Source organism: Seriola lalandi, unplaced genomic scaffold, assembly GCF_002814215.2.
Source record: "Seriola lalandi dorsalis isolate HSWRI2012SDOR001 ecotype SW California unplaced genomic scaffold, Sedor1 jcf7180002054544, whole genome shotgun sequence".
Lineage (NCBI taxonomy): Eukaryota > Metazoa > Chordata > Actinopteri > Carangiformes > Carangidae > Seriola > Seriola lalandi.
In genome coordinates, this window is record NW_019525097.1 from 461,239 (window position 1) to 471,538 (window position 10,300).

Here is a 10,300-nt window from a genome sequence, read left to right on the forward strand (position 1 = left end):
TGAAGTGGGACAGACTAAACATACTCAGTAGAAACAAACATTTTGGTCAAACACCTGCCCCAGAGAAAGATGGAAGCCATTGACGTGGCAGAAATTTTGGGGGTGGCCTATCAGATTGTAGGGGTGGCACTGGCATCACTGGCCACCAGATTTCACAAAAGTAACCTGGTAAGAATAATGTTGTTGTGTGTTTATATTACTGATAGAAAAGGAGGCTAAACCAAGAATCTAAGAAAACAAGAACTGGAATTAGCCTGTACAATACAGTACCGCAGTGTTGTGGTACTAACAAATCTTTGGTGCCAGTAGAGACCCATTCAAAAGTTGTCACTCTTTCTCTGGAAATCCAAACATCAATATAAATTATCCACAAGACACAATACTGTCAAAGCTAATAAAATTAATGAAGCTATCGCAATATATATACACCAATCCTAATTTGCATCTTGGTGGCCACTTGAACAATGGCTGCTCCAGTAAGAAGATATAAAGATTCAGAAGGTACGGTTTGGGATTTTCGGACTTTGATTGACAGTCCACTCCAGTCAGCTTTCATTTGATCCACCCATCCGCTTTCCACCCCTTGCCGAGATAAGTAGTAGGGTCTAAAAATCTGAGACCACTTTCCCATTCAGTAAAATGCAGATGTTTGTAGTTCCAAAAGTGTCAAGCATGAAGCCAAACTTGAGGCTTCAAGTCCTGCTATCAAAAACGAGTGAGTGATGCTGCATCCATGTGATAAAAGTGAAATTTGATGCCAACTACTGACAGAGTGAATTTATTTGTAGCAGTCCACTGCAGTGGTCCTCTGTCATGTTAAACCAGTCCCCTTGCAGAGACTCACCTCACTCCAATGGTTTACACAATCTGCATATGGATGAGTGTTTGCATGCCTATCATTATCCATTAACCCCACTCCAAACAGAAGCAAGTAGCACGGCTTATAATGAAAAACCATTGCATCCCTCATAAATAAAATGAACCATTAAAGCAAAACCATTAAAAACCAAAACAAAAGCTGCTTTGTTGTTGACAGTTTCAGTTACAGGAATTAGTATAAATGATCTCCATAATACGACTGACTGAGCTGCATTGGGTAAACAGCTACTTTTTATGAAGGAGCTGACCTGTAAAAAGCTTTTTGGATTTGAATTTGTTCTCTGAATATTATCCTCGTAAATGACATACATTTTTCAATTCAGGAAACGACACAATGACTTTTAGCTTCCATCAACACACCAGCTACCGTGTCGATGGATGTACTGCATAATTTCTTTTTTAAAAAAGATTGTAAAGTCATAATTAGACAATAAAATATATCATAAAACATGGTTTTAGAATAAAACCACATTAATTTTCTTGTCTCATTTCTGCCCCTTTATTAATGAAAGCGAGTGACGGAAAACCATGGCGAGCTCAAACATAGTGCATCCCATCACAGATGTTAAAACACCAGGGAATCGCAACAGAATCGCAACAGGAGTCGCTAGCATGATCATAGTTGTCACTCATACTTGTTGTTGTCCCAGAAGACTCCATGTCATGTCGGCAGGATGTTTCTCTGAATGCCTCTTACATGTTTCGAAACGGGACTTTTGCTTGTGATTTAGATGAAGCGGCTCCACGGGGACTGATGAAATGACTTTTTACTGTTATTCTCCTTTCATGTAGTCAGTGTATATGATTATGTTGAAGCAGAAGGCAAATAGGCAAATAAACAGCTGCACTGGAAATGGATTGCATGTCCGAAGGTGTAATTGGCTCAATAAGAGCTGTAGTCCGTCTTTGAACTCTCTGAAGACTTGAAGCTCTAAGCTGAAACGTACAGTACTCAGAGCTACGTGATGCAAGTGACTGACCACTGAGACTAAAGGTATATCAAGCTTTTTGTATGCTGAAACACTTGAATTAAAAACAACTGTGCCATGAGAATGCCCTACAGGATTCATGACAATCATGGATACACTTGTCGTGCATTTTTAATTTAAAGCTGCATTAATTGATTTTGACCACAAGGGGGCGGAGGAACAATCCGAAAACACTTTTGATGCATTATCAGTAGGACATCCAGCAGATATGGAGCAACATTAATTTGGAGTTGTGTTTCTGGTCTCCTGATGAATAAAAGTCCAATATTCACTCTCCTTTTAGCTCTGTTTTGGTCTCCACAAACTCTCCAACAAGTTGCTTAAGTTGTCAGTCTACTTTTTTTGCCAGAAACAGCTGTCTACTCCTGATGAGTTGGCTTCTGATTGCCAGTTTTACCTACGTTCTTGGATCTGATGCCTAGTTGCAAAATACCTCTCTGGCAGCAGATTATATTGGATGTAGCTAATTAACGTTAATTCTGTAACACCTAAAAATTTAAAGTTTGGCTGTTGCCTGGTACATGGCTGTCAGATCTATGCACTAAGTTGAATCCTATTAAACACTGCAAGAAACCCTGACATCTAAATGCATTCATGTCCCTTACAGTAACTATAGGTCGTGAACATTAATGTAATTAGCTGAGGTAAAGGAGGGTTTACCCACGTTTACCACTACCACCCAGGTTGGATGACATTTCTGTGTGTTCATCACTGCGACAACATTCACACTATCTATAATCTTGCACTTGTTTGTGCAGCTGTAACAATCAGTCAAGTGTGTGCAATTATTGCTTACACTAATGAAATGACAAGCAGGAGGTTTTCACACCTTCACCTTCCTCTAAGTCTTCTCCAGAGACAAAGGTTCAAAGTGTTTCTGAACAGAGAACAAGGAGCCTCACACATCCAAACAGGGATAAACCTCTTCTGAATACTAATTTGTCCAGTCCGGTTTGTCAGGACTCTGCTGTATATAATAACATATTGTTTCCTCCGTCCAGTTCAGATTTTACAGATAACTTTGTTTAGTGCACTTTGGGAGCTTCTGCCTTCAGGTCTTCACATTAATAATGCAGTGATGGCTGGACCTGTGAGTTTGAGCGCTGAAACAAATGTTTTCAGTAGTGATAGGAGAAGAGCACCTTCCTCTGTGAAACGAACTGATCTCTGCTGATGGTGCTGGTCCTTCCCTTCGTCTCTAATTATCTCCAATCATTTTAACCTATTAATTCTACTCACGCGCTGAACTGAGCCACGTCCTCTTCAGTGAATATTTATAGCGCAATGCAAAGCAGTCGCCTGCCTTCTCCCTCCAGGCCAGACAATTTGGACTTCATCAATATGTATTTCCAAGGACTTCTGTAAAAGGCACTTCAAAAGAACTTCATCAAGGATTCCTTTTGTCTTTACAGCCCATCTTGTAACTGAGCCCAGATCACCTCTCTCCTTTTTCAGTTTGACATGTGTCAGTAAATAATTCCTATCAAGGTTAGCGTGATCGCTCACTCAAAGAATCTGCACTGGAAGACAGAGAGAGAGCCGCACTGCAACATCCATCCAGACAGTGTTTTCACGTCTGTATAAATACACAAAGTTATGAAATAATGATGTCTGAAAAGATGGGTTTGAAAAACACATTTGTCAACTGAGCAAAAGACAAGCTTTTGTAACAGCAGTGCAAGATTTTTGAAAAATATTATAAAGCCCACAACTTTTCTTCTTGCTGTCTCTGCTGTGTAAACAAGTAATCTGCTATTTGGTGGCACATCTGCATGAAAGTGGTCCTAAAAGCAGTTTAATGCTGACTTGTGCACTTTTGCAAGTGTTGTTAGACGAACAATGCATATCTATTAAAAACCATAACCATATTGAAAAGGTTGCAGCTCCTGAACCATGTTGGCGCTCTCCAAATGAATAAGTGAAAATAGCTGCTTGAGGTTTTATCTTTACATATGAAGGATGCTATGGGGCTGCAGGTTGGTGTAAATACCAATGAATAACTGCATCAGATTTTATGACGATATCACAAAATAAAGTGTGACAGGCGGTCTGGAGTCTCCAAATGGACACATGGCGACCTAATGATTGGAACAATTCTGCAGTGTAACACCTTTCAGGTAGTTTAGTGGATAAACATGACAAATGCAGTTGCTTCCACACAGGTGCACTGCGTAATGCAATTAAGCAGTTAACATCCCGTCATGCTCTGTGGCAGGTATGAAAATTCTGAGCTGACCCAGTTGATGCTGAGAGGAAAAGTTCTAAGGGTCATTGTTGGGGCACAGAGCAGGAGCTTCAGTCACAGAGATGCTCAACTGGCTCGTGTACGACTATTTGTCATGATCTGCCCTGAAGGGACTCTTTCTTTTGTTGGACTTTATGTTTGGATTTCGTTTATTTCCTGTTTTACTTTGAAATTACTTCCCTCGCATGTCTCATGGTTGTTTTACTTTGTCTTTGTCCAGTTTCCCTCCATTGTGATCGTCTCCCTCACCTGAATGTGTTTCACTTGTGTCCAATCATCTTTGCGTCCCTTGTCGTTAAGTCTGTGTCTTTCCCTCAGTCCTTGTCACTGTTGTCTCCTGGTGCTTTTGGTTTTTGTTCCTGCATGAGTTTTGCCTGGGTTTTGGATTATTTCTCAATTGTGCTTCAGCTGTTTTCATCATTAAATTACCACCAACCTTTTGTTTGTCTGCATTAATGGGAAACTATTAACACATTTGTTTTGCACAAAATTATTTGTGTTATTTTAAAAATTGGTTGAATGTGATGAATAAAAATGAAACTGCCACTTGGAATTATTTTTCGAAATTGTTATTTTAAAACGTCTTCAGACATTTAGTCAACATATCATGTTAAATCATGAAATTACAAAACCGTACATCTATGGCTGACATCTGGTTTCCCTTGAAAATATATTAAAGTCAAGCGGTGTAAAATCAGACAAATCACCAAAGTCTGAACCCATCAGCTTTTTCCACTGCATAGGCATAAAAGTGGTCATCAAAATAGTTGACATTCACAATTCGTACAAGAGCTACAGCAGAGCTGTGGTCTCCCTGTGGGAGGAGATGAACTATTTCTCCAAAGACTTCAAAGGTTCGTCTTTAGTATCTTCTGTTATCCTAAGCGTGAAGGGATTTATCTTCCCTTTAGTGCTGTTTTGTTATTTTGTAGGCAAAGAGTTCAAGACATAACACCCTCACATTGTTCGACGATGGTTCACTGTTTAGCTTTTTATTATACGTAGGTGTATAGATAGAACCGTCTTTATCCTCTGTTGATGAGGATCTCATCGTGGCCGAGTGCTGGACACAGGACGCAAAAGAAAGTCTTCGCGGTTGTGAATGCACGAGGGATACCCCCCCTAAAAAAAAAAAAAAAAAATCTACCATGCAAGTTTCTCTAATTCAAAACAAACGCATCACCAAATGACTTGGGTGAAAAAACCCATTGTACAGTACAACATGCAGCCATGCAGTCAGTCGCATTCTCAAACTGTAGCAGACTATGTCTGTAGTTAGGAGTGGCCCACTGGATGCAAGACTTACCAGTAAACCTGTATCCTCCATGGTCTTTGGAGGAACAGCTTTCTGTTTGATGCCAGAGAAAAAAAATGATGACTGTATTATGCATCTCCAGCTCCGCTCAGCCCAGGGCAGAGTTGCAGGTGCTGTTAGGAAGCATCCCTCTGGCTTCATGCCAAGGAGAAACATAGTGGGAGAGCTTCCCAGTTTGCTGCACAATCAATCAGATGTTGTGCTGGCTGATGCATTATTAAGTTTCCACGGTGCTATGAAGTTAAATGACCTTCTGCGCATCCTGCGAGCCCAGCCTTTTAAAGTCTACAAGTCTGTTTTAACAGAAAAAGCCTCCAATTATTTAGACACTAAGGGTTTTTGTTTTTATAATGATTTATAGATTTTCATTACTTACCAGCCAAAAAGGCAATACAATTAAATTAATAAAAAAACGGCTTAGAACTTAACAGGTATAACAAATTGATAAAAAAAAGCACCTTAGAATAGTAAATGAGCTCTGACTCTCCCAATAAGCTATTTGATTCATGTCAGGTAATGGAATTCTTATAGTCTTACTTCATATTCTACTCTACTGCATCTGTACTGTAGCTCTGCACTGTACAAAACAAAAAGAAAAAACTTCAACGCAATAATCTTAAACAGACAGAGTTTGGCGACACTGTGAACTAGCATGGGATCATGACCCAGTGGTCATGGGTCAGAACATCAACCAGCTTGGAAATCAGCCTTCATTTTAATCTCAACTACACACTTGTAAGGTTTTGAGACTGTATCTCGCACAGTTGTGATGTGATCATGCCGACAATTACGCTGAGAGACGTATAAACACCTGCCAAGGTACTGGAAACTGCCTCTGTGGTAGTTCCTGCTGCAGTAAGTGTCTCCAGGTCATTTAGCCATGATGACACACACAGACTCACAGGGTGAAACCAGTACCAGCCACACTGTTGCCACTGGTAAAAAAATATAAAGACGCCAAATACTCAACTTATCAACTTGGCAGCTAAGGTGGTCAAAAGTAATCTTGAAGACCTATGGTGATGTTGACAGTTCCTACTCACAGTTCCTGAACAGCTTCTCATGACTGTCACGGAGATGCAAGGAAGTCCCTTCAAGGCTGCAGTCTGTCGATGCACTTTGATGTCTGAAACACAAAGGGTCGGGAGAAACATTACACCAGATATAATTAGCATGTAGAACGCTGAGAGCAAAACATGGGAACATGCAGCCCAGTGGAGTCACACAAGGTTCAGACAGTTTGTTTTAAAGCTGCATTAATTAATTATTTTGTTTTGGCCACTAAGGTTTCCTAACACACTTGACATACGGTTTTAAAAAGCTGATCTGGCTAGTGTTGCCTACTTCAGAGCAGCGTGATCATCCCATCAGGCTCATTACATCAGCCTACCAACAGCACAATGTTTGACATATCATATATGCATTGTATGACATTATACACCACTGGGTAACCAATGGACCACACGCTGGTTTAATCTAACATACCGGGATGTGCTGTTCATTTAACCCAACAACTGGAATGCTGGCTTCATTCTACCTCATAAATAGTTTATTATTTTCATGGTTCATTACACTAAAGTCTGTAAAAGAAAAAAGTTATCATGTCCATAGAATTCACATGGCTAGTAAACAGTAAAATTACTCTGATAAAGTGGCTTATTACAAAATACAGCACATCAAAGATCTGGTAATGCAAATCATACATATATGCAATAAACAACTGACTTTTAAAAGACGTTAGAATTTTAGAAAAACCTTTACTTTTTTACAAAGAAGTTCATAACTGTGTTCAATGTGTAACCACTGACAGCTGAATCAACAGCAGCAACAGCGTGATTACTATATTGTTTACTATGCTGAAAATAAAAAAAACAGCACACAAGGCAGTACACTACTTGTGGTAGTTGAGGTCAAACATAAAATGCCTTGAAGCATAATTACAAGGAGCTAATTAACTAAGGCTGAGAGTACTAAGAGAAGACTTCAAGACATGAATGTGAAGTCACAACATTTAACAACAAATAAAGACGAGTTATCACAACCTTCACAGTTCGTATCAAACCGCAACAGAAAAATATAAGTCATCCAAGTTTACTCGTTTCAAAACAAATAATATGTCTTTATATCTTTACCTTGACAAAAATACATCATGTTCTTTGTTAAAACGTGAGAAACCATGACCAAAACCTATACTATAAGCACATAAACGAGAAAAAATACTGGTGTACTGGCAAATATATCCTAATTACACCAAATATAGAGCTGTGGTATTGTAATGAAAAGAGGTGTGTCACTTCTGTAGTCATAATCAATTAAAGTAATAAAGTTTCGTAGGAAACCACACAATAAAACCCGGTAACAAAACGCAATGACTGATTCAGCGGGCTTGTAAATCAATGTCTGTCGAAGTGAAACAGTCATTAACACACTAACACTAATTACTTTCCTACTTAGTGTTGCAGAAATGTTCAGTGGGATCCAAAAGTCTGACACTTCAAGAGATTTAAGTGAATGGGAAAGCGGCCTCAGACCAGACACCAGACCCCCCTCCACAGGGCTCAAGGGGTCCCTGGATGGTTTGATGAGTATGAAAATAATGTGAATCATATTCTGTGGCCTTCACAGTCACCAGGTCTCAACCCAGTTGAACACCTATGGGATTTTGGACCGATGTGTTAAGACAGTCGGACGTTTCTCCTTTGGGAAGAATGGAGATGATCCCTCCTGTAGAGTTCAGAGACCCATAGAATCAATACTAAAGGAGCACTGCAGCTGTTCTGGCAGTACGTAGAGGCCCGGCACCTTACGAAGTCACTATACGTTGCCATTTCCTCCGCCACTCATCTGTATACCTGCCATTTTCACCACTTCTTCTGTCAGATCGTCTGCTCCGTTTCATGTCTTTACGCTCCCTTGTGTTTTCCCTGTGTTCCTGCGACCAGCGAGTATTTTCCCTGTTGCCTCTGCCTGCCTGCGCCCCTGCTTGCCAGCTTGTGGTGCCTGTAATCCTATTTCCACTATTTCGGTATCTTCGGTGAATCTGCCTGCCTTGGAGTCCTCTCTACCTGTGCTGCTTTCATCAACTGCAACACTGTCAAAGCTTTATTCTTGCTAGCCATTGTGTCTGATTGTTGCATTGTGAAGGTGACAGGTGATGTTCAACGTGAGAGCAACAGAGGCAACTTGATTAATGACATCTGATGACAGCAGCCCCGGGCAGCTAACGGACATCTGTCTGAGACGATGAAAGATGATAAGCGTGGAGATTTCTTTCTCCGGCACGTATTCATATGAAATATGACACAGTTTTGCTTTCATCACCACATTATGTTACGGCAAACAAACCGGCACAAGACAGATGTTGAGCCGGTTCCGCAGGATAATTAACAGAGCAGTGGAAAAAAAAAATTCAATTGAATTTGTTACATCTGGCATCAGTTGTATTTGCTGTAACAATAAAAACAGTTTGGTTGTTATTGTTTTGTTTTTTGGCAAGTTGAAATCTTAAAATGTGTAATATTTTACCTGTATGGAGGATTTATGTGTATTAAAAGTGTATTATGATAAGAAAACATTTAAAAAAAAAAAAAAAGGTCTCATATTTTACACTTCTCTCCATACGAAGATACATTTGTGGTTTTAAGAACCAGAAAACCATCTCATTGTAGTTTTACATCTCCTCTCTCAGGTTTCTGTTTGGAGCTCTAGTAACAATCAGCCAATCAGAAGAGAGGAGGCTCAGCGCCTCTCTCTTCTGATTGGCTCACCAAGAGCGGTGACTGCTTTGTTCTGACATCACAAGTATGTGTTTTGTGAGGTAACACTGACCTTGACCTTTGACCACCAAAATCTAATCAGTTCATCGTTGCACCCCAAATTAATATTTGTGCCAAATATAAATTAAGTGCTCTGAAGGTGTCACTGATATTGTGTTCACGAGAATGGGACAGACGGGACTCCCTTCATACCTTTAAAGATTTTACTAAAGAGTATGTTTGAGAAAATTGTATTTAAGATGAAGTGAAGGAATGGCTTAAAAGAAAAGCGCTAAGCCTTTGAAAATACTGTATGTTTTCCCTTTATCATCTATCCATTCAAGGTGATGAAAAGCATACAGTCACCCATTGTATTTGTGAACTAACTTGAAGACGGATTACACCGCTGCTCTTATCTGCCAAAGCATTCTTGATGTCAGAGAAAGTTTGACAAATGAGTGCAAGGTGCCGTCTTACAGCCTGTTTGTCATCACGACTGTGACAAGGACGGCACCAATCTGAATAAAGGCAATCTGCTCTCCCCTTCGCCTCCTCTCCCCGTGACAGGAAGCGCTTGCCTGCACGGCACGTTCACACTTCCTCAATGAAATACAGAGTCTGGGGAAAACAGACAGCTTGTTACATCCCCTAAACATTTCATTAGTAGGTTATTTTTTACAGCATCCAACATCTGTAAATTTTCACAGTTTTCACTCGACGACCGCAGTCGTGAACACGTGGAGGGGGGAAAAAAAAAATCAATACAAAGTAGAGTAACAGAAACTTTCCTCCTGCAGTCGCATGCATCAGAGGCAGTGACTGCAAAGTGAGGTTTTTCTTGACAGAGAGCTGCGATTCTCCACCCTGCGGGAGCCATTGTGTGCAACCCGACTGCTGGTACCGCCAAAGAGAGACTCTGATCCCTGAGAGCTTCCTGTAATGGTAGTGTGGCCCTGAAGTGGGTCATTGAAAATAACATGCACAGATGTTCACGTGGCTCTGTCGCAGGAAACCAATATAACAGGCTGCCGTCAATGAAGCTGTCGCACCGCACATTCCCCACCAATTTCCCTCAGCCAGATGATGCCGGACTGCCCCCCCCCCCCCCCCCCCCCCA

The 10,300-nt window shown here is 40.5% G+C and overlaps 1 pseudogene; it reads right to left on the reverse strand.

Moving 5' to 3' along the window:
- Window positions 1-5,138: 5,138 nt before the first annotated feature.
- Window positions 5,139-10,300, reverse strand: part of LOC111661552 (flotillin-2-like) — a 12,009-nt pseudogene continuing 6,847 nt past the window's right edge.